The following is a 12,370-nucleotide window of genomic DNA, read 5'->3' as shown; positions in this document are numbered from 1 at the left end:
AGTTTGTTTGATTATTAGCCTGCATTTGTATGCGTGGCTGCAGTTGTGTGGCTGTATTAGGGACTCAGGTACTTGGAAGAGACCTTGATGTGGTACCTGAGCTTGTCCCATTTGGCCAAATGCGGTAACTTACTCTTCCAGTTTTGCTTTTTTTTTTTTGTTTCAAAAGTTTTATTGAGTTTTATCTGTCTACAGACTGTGAATGTATACATACAGTTTTGAATCAAAAGAACAACAATACAAACATATGAACATGTTAACTTACAACTTTACAAGAGTCAGCTTTTCGTGTTGATTTTCACTATGTGTCTTCTCATAACCCCTAATAAATATCAAAAGGTATACATTTTTGTAGTACAGTGTCTCTTATCTTATATCAGATAGTGTCATTTACCCTTAGTGTCCTGTGTCAGGGCTGGCGACCAGTTTTGCTTTTTTGTTCTTACCATGCCCCAATTGATAATGAGCACAGATTGGTCGTTGGCATTGGTATAGTTTGGGGCGAACGGATCCCCAAATATTTCTGTAGGTTTCAACATTGGACCAAGATCCAGTCAAGTTGCAGAACTCACTGCTATTTTAAAAACCATTGAAATGGCTATTGAACGAGGTATCCATGAATTTGTGATCATTACTGACTCAAATTATGTGTTTGAAAGTTTTGTTGAATACCTGCCAACTTGGAAATTAAATGGCTTGCAGAAAACTAACAACAAACCAGTTCAAACATGGCAAGTTGTTCTGTGAAATTAATAAGTTAGTGGTGTCCAATGGTTTAACCATACACTGGAAAAAGACCAAGGATCATTCCAGAATTCAAGGACCTGATAAGGAAGGCAATGATCTTGCAGATTCATTAGCCAAACAAGGAGCCATAACTGGAGAGCTCCTTAATATTGACCACTTAATGGGTGCAATTCAGGTAGAGGCCATTACCAGAAACCAGGCCAAACAACAAAATGAGCCTAACCTGGTACAATGGAGTCAGGATTCTCCTAGTGATGATTTGATCACTAGTCAAAGAGAAGACCCCATTACAGGTATTATCTATAAACATATAGAAGACCCTGAAAACAACCCCATCTCAAAAGATGATTGTATTAGTAAAGAAGATCTTAGAATCTTAACAAAGTCCAAATCCCAATTCAAATTACAGGATGGTTTGTTAATAAGAACCTCCAAAACTGGTATCCAACAATGGGTGGTAGCTACCCAGTTCAGAGGTCTCATGCTATAACATGCACATGATGCTCCCACATCTGGCCATCGTGGTGCCAAATTAACATATGAAATATTACGTGACTACGCTTTTTGGCCACATATGTTGAAGGATGTTCAAACCAACTGTCAAGGCTGTTAAATCTGTCCACAGTTCCAACCCACTGCGCCAACGCATAGAGCGCCTTTGCAGAAAAGGGGGATGGTAATGCCATGGTCAGATATACAAATCGATTTCCAATGGTCCAATAACTAGGTCATCAAGAGGTAACAGATACATGTTGACAGTAACATGCCTATTCACTAATTGAGTAGAGTGCATCAGTGCACCTAGCAATAGCGCTGAAAAATGTGCAGCATTGCTCATCAACCACGTGTTTTCCAGTTTTAGTTTACTCCAGAGAATTGAATTCAATCGGGGAACCCACTTCACTAGTGAAGTGATGACCAAGATGTGGAAAATTCTACGGGTTGAAAGAAAGCTCCACATTGCATATAGAGCTGCCTCTAGTGGTGGTGTAGAGCGTTACAACCAGTCCACTGCGAAAATCCTCAAAAAGTTTGCGAGAGAAACAGGTAAGGACTTGGATGTAAAATTACCTTTGGTCCTAATGGCATTAAGAGCAACACCAAGTAGTGCTACTAAGATGTCACCTTTTGAGTTGATGACTGGTAGAAGAATGGTTCCACCTCAACATTTACTGTATCGCACCTCAGATCAGAATTTAATAAAATGCTGTTACTACACATCAGTATGTAGAGAACTTAAGGAAGCATCTGCAACATGCTTTTGCATTTGCTCAAAGGAACTTAGAGAAGGCTGCAACTGCTGATAAAACTTCCAAAAAGGAGTATGAAATCAATGATAGTGTCTACCTTTATAATTTTGGAAGAGATCAGGTTGAGGAGAGGAAATTCCTTCCATCATGGAAGGGTTCTTTTGTTATTACTGACAAAATATCCCCAGTCGCCTATAAAATAAGGATCCCTAAAAATGATGGTTTTATAGATAAATGGGTCCACATTAATCAGTTGTGGGCATGCCATCCTAGGTCCCAATTATAAGTCATAGGAGAATTAAGTGATATACCTCTACCCCAGTAATGAAGTGTAGAAGAACAGGTAGAAATAAAGTATCTAGCTTAGTGGGTAAAGAATTTAAATTCATTGATGATATGTTTGAAGTATGAATTCCAGATACTCATCTCATTTGTCTCTTCCTAGTAAGAACACAATTCAATCCAGACCTGATGATGATGAGAATGATGCCATCAGAGTAGGAACAGACGTTGTGAGCCCAGATTGAACGACTACCTCATGAGCACAGATGAGGACTACACTTCAGACAGCCCAGATGACAGAAGTAATCCCACAAGATGTCAGCAGGATCCCATCAGATGACAGCAGGATCCCACCAGATGACAGCAGGATCCCACCAGATGACAGCAGTGAGCCAACCAGAGATGACCAGAAGAACACCAGATGACAGCGGAGGTCTTGCCAGTTCCCAAACCCCAGGAGGAAGGGGATACCATCCATAAAGAGTTTACGGCCTTCTGATGAGCCACCAGAAAAAAACAACATGCATCCAAAGGACACAATGATTAAGGGAGTGCCATGGAATTGCATGAAAATTTACTAAACTCAAAGGGGGTTAATGTAGGAATACACTTCTTGCACCAAACGTTATTTGACCTATACCTGGTATGATCCGTTGAGATAAAGACTCAATACAAGGGTTTTTTTGGAAATTGTTGTTCTATCTGGATCCGATAACAGGTTGACCACACGCGATCCATCATTACTTACTTCTTATACATTTTGCTGCCGGCTCCACTATGAAATCTCCAAACCTGTCCAGTATTTTCAGCCGGAGATTCCTCTCCCCTGATGTTGTAGGGCGGCCAGGAATTGGAGGAGGGTTGCTGACTGAAGATACCAGACGATGAGTATACTAAGCCTGCACATTTATTGGCAAGGAACTAAAAGAACCTAAAATAATATGTTTGACAATAACATTCCTCCACAAATCACCTTGAAGCTTTGTCAATTTCTCTGCATGTCTCTGACATCAAGAGAATTTGAAAAGGGAATATGTTACATCAGTTGTGGGGAATTACCTATATCAGAAGAATTATGATACAGGAAATGTATTTCAAATCATCTTGGATCTGGTATTTTAATTAAACAAACACAAATGCTTTAAAAGGAGCATTTGGCTAACATTTACCACACCTCCATGACTCAGAAGATAACAATGTAACATATCTTGGATCATATGTTGTCCAAGAGATAACTTTCCAGAGAAAGTCACCTGGGGTGTTTGTCAACACAAAGAGAGACCTTTTGCCCCTACTCAAAAGAGTGTAGTGCCATTGTCTAAGATTTTGTTTATGCTTTGGTGAATGGAATTACAAAGAAATGGCCCCTCACTCATATGTTAATGAGACTTCCAGGCTACTCCCATGAGCAAAAGACAATGTTTATTTGGAAAACAAATACGATTTTAAAAAAAAAAGTTAAAAGGTTGGAATTGTATATAAAAGTTGTTACATAAAAATGTGATAAATGCTGTACAAATAATGTACCACATATCTGAATGTATAGACAAATTAAATGTGTAAGGAAGTACATGTAAAATGACCAGTATTGCATTATGTGTGTATAATAATCATATGTTTAAATGTACAAATAATAACTTCAAAAATCTGATAACTTTATGTATAATAATCATATATTTTAAATGTATAAATAAGTTAAACAGGAAGGGAACCACGTATAACATAATTTATGTAAGAACTTACCTGATAAATTCATTTCTTTCATATTAGCAAGAGTCCATGAGCTAGTGACGTATGGGATATACATTCCTACCAGGAGGGGCAAAGTTTCCCAAACCTTAAAATGCCTATAAATACACCCCTCACCACACCCACAATTCAGTTTAACGAATAGCCAAGAAGTGGGGTGATAAGAAAAAAGTGCGAAAGCATATAAAATAAGGAATTGGAATAATTGTGCTTTATACAAAAAAATCATAACCACCACAAAAAAGGGCGGGCCTCATGGACTCTTGCTAATATGAAAGAAATGAATTTATCAGGTAAGTTCTTACATAAATTATGTTTTCTTTCATGTAATTAGCAAGAGTCCATGAGCTAGTGACGTATGGGATAATGACTACCCAAGATGTGGATCTTTCCACGCAAGAGTCACTAGAGAGGGAGGGATAAAATAAAGACAGCCAATTCCTGCTGAAAATAATCCACACCCAAAATAAAGTTTAATGAAAAACATAAGCAGAAGATTCAAACTGAAACCACTGCCTGAAGTACTTTTCTACCAAAAACTGCTTCAGAAGAAGAAAACACATCAAAATGGTAGAATTTAGAAAAAGTATGCAAAGAGGACCAAGTTGCTGCTTTGCAAATCTGATCAACCGAAGCTTCATTCCTAAACGCCCAGGAAGTAGAAACTGACCTAGTAGAATGAACTGTAATCCTTCGAGGCGGAATTTTACCCGACTCGACATAGGCATGATGAAATAAAGATTTCAACCAAGATGCCAAACAAATGGCAGAAGCTTTCTGGCCTTTTCTAGAACCGGAAAAGATGACAAATAGACTAGAAGTCTTTCGGAAAGACTTAGTAGCTTCAACATAATAATACAAAGTTCTAACAGCATCCAAAGAATGCAATGATTTCTCCTTAGAATTCATAGGATTAGGACATAATGAAGGAACCACAATTTCTCTACTAATGTTGTTAGAATTCACAACCTTAGGTAAAAAATTCAAAAGAAGTTCGCAGCACCGCCTTATCCTGATGAAAAATCAGAAAAGGAGACTCACAAGAAAGAGCAGATAATTCAGAGACTCTTCTGGCAGAAGAGATGGCCAAAAGAAACAAAACTTTCCAAGAAAGTAATATAACGACCAAAGAATGCATGGGTTCAAAAGGAGGAGCTTGAAAAGCCCCCAGAACCAAATTCAAACTCCAAGGAGGAGAAATTGACTTAATGACAGGTTTTATACGAACCAAAGCTTGTACAAAACAATGAATATCAGGAAGATTAGCAATCCTTCTGTGAAAAAGAACAGAAAGAGCAGAGATTTGTCCTTTCAAGGAACTTGCGGACAAACCTTTATCTAAACCATCCTGAAGAAACTGAAAAATTCTCGGTATTCAAAAAGAATGCCAAGAAAAAATGATGAGAAAGACACTAAGAAATATAAGTCTTCCAGACTCTATAATATATCTCTCTAGATACAGATTTACGAGCCTGTCACATAGTATTAATCACAGAGTCAGAGAAACCTCTTTGACCAAGAATCAAGCGTTCAAACTCCATACCTTAAAATTTAAGGATTTGAGATCCTGATGGAAAAAAGGACCTTGCGACAGAAAGTCTGGTCTTAACGGAAGAGTCCACAGCTGGCAAGAGGCCATCCGGACAAGATCCGCATACCAAAACCTGTGAGGCCATGCTGGAGCTACCAGCAGGACAAACGAGCATTCCTTTAGAATCTTGGAGAATACTCTTGGAAGAAGAACTAGAGGCGGAAAGATATAGGCAGGATGATACTTCCAAGGAAGTGATAATGCATCCACTGCCTCCGCCCGAGGATCCCGGGATCTGGACAGATACCAGGGAAGTTTCTTGTTTAGATGAGAAGCCATCAGATCTATTTCTGGGAGTTCCCACATTTGAACAATCTGAAGAAATACCTCTGGGTGAAGAGACCATTCGCCCGGATGCAACGATTGGCGACTGAGATAATGCGCTTCCAAATTGTCTATACCTGGGATATGAACCGCAGAGATTAGACAGGAGCTGGATTCCGCCCAAACCAAAATTCGAGATACTTCTTTCATAGCCAGAGGACTGTGAGTCCCTCCTTGATGATTGATGTATGCCACAGTTGTGACATTGTCTATCTGAAAACAAATGAACAACTCTCTCTTCAGAAGAGGCCAAGACTGAAGAGCTCTGAAAATTGCACGGAGTTCCAAAATATTGATCGGTAATCTCACCTCCTGAGATTCCCAAACCCCTTGTGCCGTCAGAGACCCCCACACAGCTCCCCAACCTGTAAGACTTGCATCTGTTGAGATTATAGTCCAGGTCGGAAGAACAAAGAAGCCCCCTGAACTAAACGATGGTGAACTGTCCACCATGTCAGAGAGTGTCGTATAATCGGTTTAAAGATATTAATTGAGATATCTTTGTGTAATCCCTGCACCATTGGTTCAGCATACAGAGCTGAAGAGGTCGCATGTGAAAACGAGCAAAGGAGATCGCATCTGATGCGGCAGTCCTAAGACCTAAAATTTCCATGCATAAGGCTACCAAAGGGAATGATTGTGACTGAAGGTTTTGACAAGCTGATATCAATGTTAAACTTCTCTTATCTGACAAGGACAGAGTCATAGACACTGAATCTATCTGGAAACCTAAAAAGGTTACCCTTGTCTGAGGAATCAATGAACTGATTGGTAAATTGATCCTCCAACCATGATCTTGAAGAAATAACACAAGTCGATTCATATGAGATTCTGCGAAAATGTGAAGACTGAGCAAGTACCAAGATATCGTCCAAATAAGGAAATACCAAAACCCTGTTCTCTGATTACAGACAGAAGGGCACCAAGAACCTTTGAAAAAATTCTTGGAGCTGACGCTAGGCCAAACGGTAGAGCCACAAAACTGGTAATGCTTGTCTAAAAAGAGAATCTCAGAAACTAAAAGTGATCTGGATGAATCGGAATATGCAAATATGCATCCTGTAAATCTATTGTAGACATATAATGCCCTTGCTAAACAAAAGGCAGGATAGTCCTACAGTTACCATCTTGAATGTTGGTATCCTTACATAACGATTCAATATTGATAGATCCGGAACTGGTCTGAAGGAATTGACCTTCTTTGGTACAATGAAGAGATAGAATAAAACCCCAGCCCCTGTTCCAGAACTGGAACTGGCATAATTACTCCAGCCAACTCTAGATCTGAAACACATTTCAGAAATGCTGAGCCTATGCTGTGTTTACTGGGACACGGGAAAGAAAAAGATCTCTTTGCAGGAGGCCTTAACTTGAAGCCAAATCTGTACCTTTCTGAAACAATGTTCTGAAACCAGAGATTGTGAACGGAATTGATCCAAATTTCCTTGAAGAAAACGTAATCTGCCCCATACCAGCTGAGCTGGAATGAGGGCCGCACCTTCATGGGTACTTAGGAGCTGGCTTTAGGTTTCTATAAGGCTTGGATATATTCCAAACTGGAAATGGTTTCCAAACTGATACTGCTCCTGAGGATGAAGGATCAGGCTTTTGTTCCTTGTTGTGAGGAAAGGAACGAAAACTATTATTAGACCTAAATTTACCTTAGATTTTTTTTTTCCTTTGGTAAAAAAGTTCCCTTCCCTCCAGTAACAGTTGAGATAATAGAATCCAACTGAGAATCGAATAATTTATTACCCTGGAAAGAAAGGGAAAGCAAAGTTGACTTAGAAGACATATCAGCATTCCAAGTTTTAAGCCATAAAGCTTTTCTAGCTAAAATAGCTAGAGACATATACCTGACATCAACTCTAATGATATCAAAAGATGGTATCACAAATAAAATTATTAGCATGTTATAGAATAATAATAATGCTATAAAATTATGATCTGTTACTTGTTGCGCTAAAGCTTCTAACCAAAAAGTTGAAGCTGCAGCAACATCCGCTAAAAATATAGCAGGTCTAAGAAGATTACCTGAACATAAGTAAGCTTTTCTTAGAAAGGATTCAATTTTCCTATCTAAAGGATCCTTAAATGAAGTACTATCTGCCGTAGGAATAGTAGTACGTTTAGCAGGAGTAGAGACAGCCCCATTAACCTTAGGGATTTTGTCCCAAAAAACTCTAATCTGTCAGATGGCACAGGATATAATTGCTTAAACGTTTAGAAGGAGTAAATGAATTACCCAAATTATTCCATTCCCTGGAAATTACTTCAGAAATAGCATCAGGGAGAGAAAACACTTCTGGAATAACTACAGGAGATTTAAAAACCTTATTTAAACGTTTAGATTTAGTATCAAGAGGACCAGAATCCTCTATTTCTAATGCAATTAATACTTCTTTAAGTAAAGAACGAATAAATTCCATCTTGAACAAATACAAAGATTTATCAGCATCAACCTCTGTTAGGTGTCCCCTTCAGGGGGTAAGTGTCAGTGCAGGCCAAAGCCTGGGGCCTAGTGTACCACCTGAGGCATATGTAGATTATCTGATAAGGGCCCCTTAGAATGACTCAGACCACGCAGCATTATGATCGAAAGCCAATTCTGTTTATTGCACAGTGCAAGCCTTTCTTATAGTAACATACAGGGTTAAGGGGATGACACGTTAGAACCGCATCATCTTACACAGTTATACAGAGCAATTTACAAGGAAAAACTGGAACATGAGTTTCTCATAACAATATTTACAGAGTCATAACAAACTACCATCTGCAGAGACAACCGAGTGTCTAAAGCCTCTTGTTTACATTATCTTATTCTATCTTACTTCTAGGCATTAGGCCAGGGTACATTGGCAAGGCCGAATAGCTAAAGAAACTCATAACATGCATATAATTCTCACTGCATAATACCCCAGTATAATAAAGTCTATTCATTACAAAATGGCTGCGAGGAACAAGATGGCTGTGAAGAACAAGATGGCTGCCATCAGGTTCATATTACCCCTAACATACCATCCTTTTATTCTAACAGAATAACATAAAAATAGACAGGCATAGAAAATTAGTAAAGCCTTATATTATGGTAACAGAACTCTGTGAGAATACTAAAGAGAAAAATATTCCTATGTCGTGATATACTGTTATAGACTAATTGTCACTGCATATAGGTACAATCCCTCCAATACATTCCATCTATCTTCCAGCCTTCCCAAAACTACCGGTCTACCAGTACAGAGACCCAACCAGCCCCCCATCTACCCCCAAACAACGCTGCATTGTCTATCTCTCCACCTGCATTGCTAGCACCCCCCAATATGTCCAACAGTTCCTTTTCCACAGTAAAGCATGACATAGCAACAGCACAACTGTCTCTAGGTGGCCTCTGATCACTTTAAGAACAGTCTTTGTCCATTTGAGAGCGCTGCACCTTGACACTTTGCTATAATACAGTTCTCCAACAGTTCATTTGCAGTAGGGGTGCTTATCCACGGTTCTTCCGCAGGGAGATACTGGAAATCTGATGGTTTGTTCATGGGGTAGACAAGGCAACCAGTGGATACCCATGGCAAGCAGACACTCGAGTCACAGGGAGTCTAGGAAGCAAACAGAAACAGTACAGGATGAGTACACACCGAAATACAATCACAATTATGTCCAAATAAAATGTCACTTTCATCCTATGTCATTTAAAATCAAACAAAACATTGTTGATATATAATACAAACTAAATACATTGACATTTCTCAGAGAATAATTTACAACTTCTCTATACACTTTTAAATGTTACTTCATGAATACTAAGCAAGTGAAAACCTGTCAGACTTCATCAAGGGCCTGACTGGTTATGCTAAAACTTATGCTAAGGCCTGCCCTGTAGTAAGAATGGAAAAAAAGAAAAACAGTCAATGAAAATAAATGAATTTCTTTACAATATCACTTTGAACTTCTAAAAAATAAAAGAACCTTGTGTTGCTTTATTCTGGATGGCTGCTATCTATAATGCTTATAATTCTCCAACCTAAATTCTCTCACACTCCTATATGAGGAAAGCATACAAACAGAACATCATTTAAAACTACAAGCTCTTTTAAAGGTAAACACATCTTTATGGTAAGAATTACTCTCTTTGACAAACATCAGGAATGACCAAATTCACTTTGCAGATACCATACTAATTAATAAAAGGGAAAAATACATTTGCTTTCATAAACTATAATTATGCTATTCCCTGAACAAACATTTCTCTGTATATTTACTATAAACTTCTAGCTTAGATGTGTCCTCCTTATGTTCTAAAGGGTGAAGGGTCTAAAATATTATTCTATGTTGCAGCATTTTCCTTAAACCTATTTTCTATACTCAGTGGGCCATTCAATAGAGTACAATACTGCGAAGTTCACAGTTACACTTATCTAAAGGGTTACTTTGTTACGCACATAAACTACCATGTGCACTAATACCAATGAAGCAGATGATTTCTTAGACCAAATATGATCAATAAAAATAAAACAAATACAAAAAAATACAAAACAAGCAATATAAGGAATGGAGTTAAAACAATACTCCCCTAATTTAATTGGTTGATCCTGTAACAGCATAACAGGACTTCCATATCGAGCGGTAAGGCACAGTCCAGAGAAGGATAGTCTTTATGTCCTGAAGACACACATCAGAGAAAACAGTCATGGATTACCCAGAGTCCAGTTCTGGGGCTGGTACCAGCATGCAAAGAATGGATCCAAAGATAGTTCAGTAACCTTTTTTTTTACTGCAGTATGATGGTTAAAACAAGCTTGACAAAAGGTCTTTCATCTTTATCTTTTCTTTCTTTAAAGGTTTACTTGCTTTCAATCTTTAATCTTTTGAAGAGTGCACTTATGGAATTTTGCCTGTACAGATTTTACCTAAATATGGAAACTCAAAAATAATTCAGTTAGTGTGTTTCAATCTCTGAAGACAGCATACTCTCATCCTGCAAATACAAATATAGTGTTAAGAACCACATAGAAAAATAAAACATTTTAGGCATCTGAAATTAACACAATAACATTGTACGAGGAGATTCAAAACGTTTTAGGTTCACCTCCTAAAAATAATCTCCTCCATTACATAAAGATATTCATCAATACTCATCAATACTTCCCCCATGTTTGCGTAAAACATCTCATGTGACACGCAAACACAAGATAACAAGAAACTAAACGATAAATCATGCACTCCACTCATGCAGAGACAATTCTCAATAGCAAGCAAAATGAAATACACTTCACAATTCAATATGCTGTCCACAAAAGAGAAAAACATAAACAATGAAAACCAATTGTTCTTGTCTTACACAAAACGAAACATTAGCTGCTGACACAACTTTCAAACAACCACAATTAACTTAGAATGCAACACATATTCTGACATTCGCTGAAATGCAACACACTCAGAACATGACAAACAATTAAAAACATCCACTATGTACAAAACTTTAATATCACACAAAGAAAGCAATCACAGCAGATGCCCAAGAAACTTAAGTTGCAGATTGCACAAATAAAATTGCGCTTATTTGGGAAAGATCAGATAACCACAGTAGCCACTGTTAAAGGGACATTCTAGGATAAATGAAAATTCATTATTCAGATAGGACTTTTAATTTTAACCAACCTTCCTAGATTAAACCAAACATAGGTAGGCTTATATGCTAATTTTTTAAACCTTTGAGGACTGCCTCTTATCACAGGCTGTATAAATCTCATTACAACACCAAGAGACAGAATACACGTAAGCCATATAAATAAAACCAAAACTGTGAACAGATAAATTAGCTAGTTATACAAATGCAGTAGAATCAGATAAACTGTGCATCATTTGTTTTAGGGGTGTTTATTTCTAGACACCTTATAGACCACGGCTTAGCTGTTAAGCAGCAATCAAAGTCATTGCAATAATAGTGGTAGACTAGTTAATAACCAAATAACTATATATATTTTAAAGTGTCACTGGAATCACTTCATTAAATAATATCTCCTTTATTTATTGAACGCAGTGGGGGTTATTTTAAATAACAAAGAGTTATATCTGTGAGATACAGTTTGACAGCCACAGAAATAAAATTATCATTTTTTAAGCTATATTCTATGACAGAATATAATATAAATACTTGTTTCTTTGTAGTGAGCAATTTATAGTTATCATTTTTTATAACATAGAACACCAGTACTGCCGCTTTAAATGTACAGTGCAAATTGTTCTCTCTCTAACAAAGCCAAACACAAGAGAGAAACTTCTTTTCTTTTTTTTTTTAAAGAAAAGCAAAACATGCACAGTGTTATCATTCTTCTCAAGGATAGTAAGGCAAGCTCAAAGTTTCATTTTTACTTAAAGGAGAAACACTGTTTACTGCTTAAAAATATAAAATTCACACTAAAAC

Source organism: Bombina bombina, chromosome 2, assembly GCF_027579735.1.
Source record: "Bombina bombina isolate aBomBom1 chromosome 2, aBomBom1.pri, whole genome shotgun sequence".
Classification (NCBI taxonomy): Eukaryota; Metazoa; Chordata; class Amphibia; order Anura; family Bombinatoridae; genus Bombina; species Bombina bombina.
The sequence above is the reverse complement of the archived record's forward strand: the minus strand, read 5'-3'. Positions refer to the sequence as shown.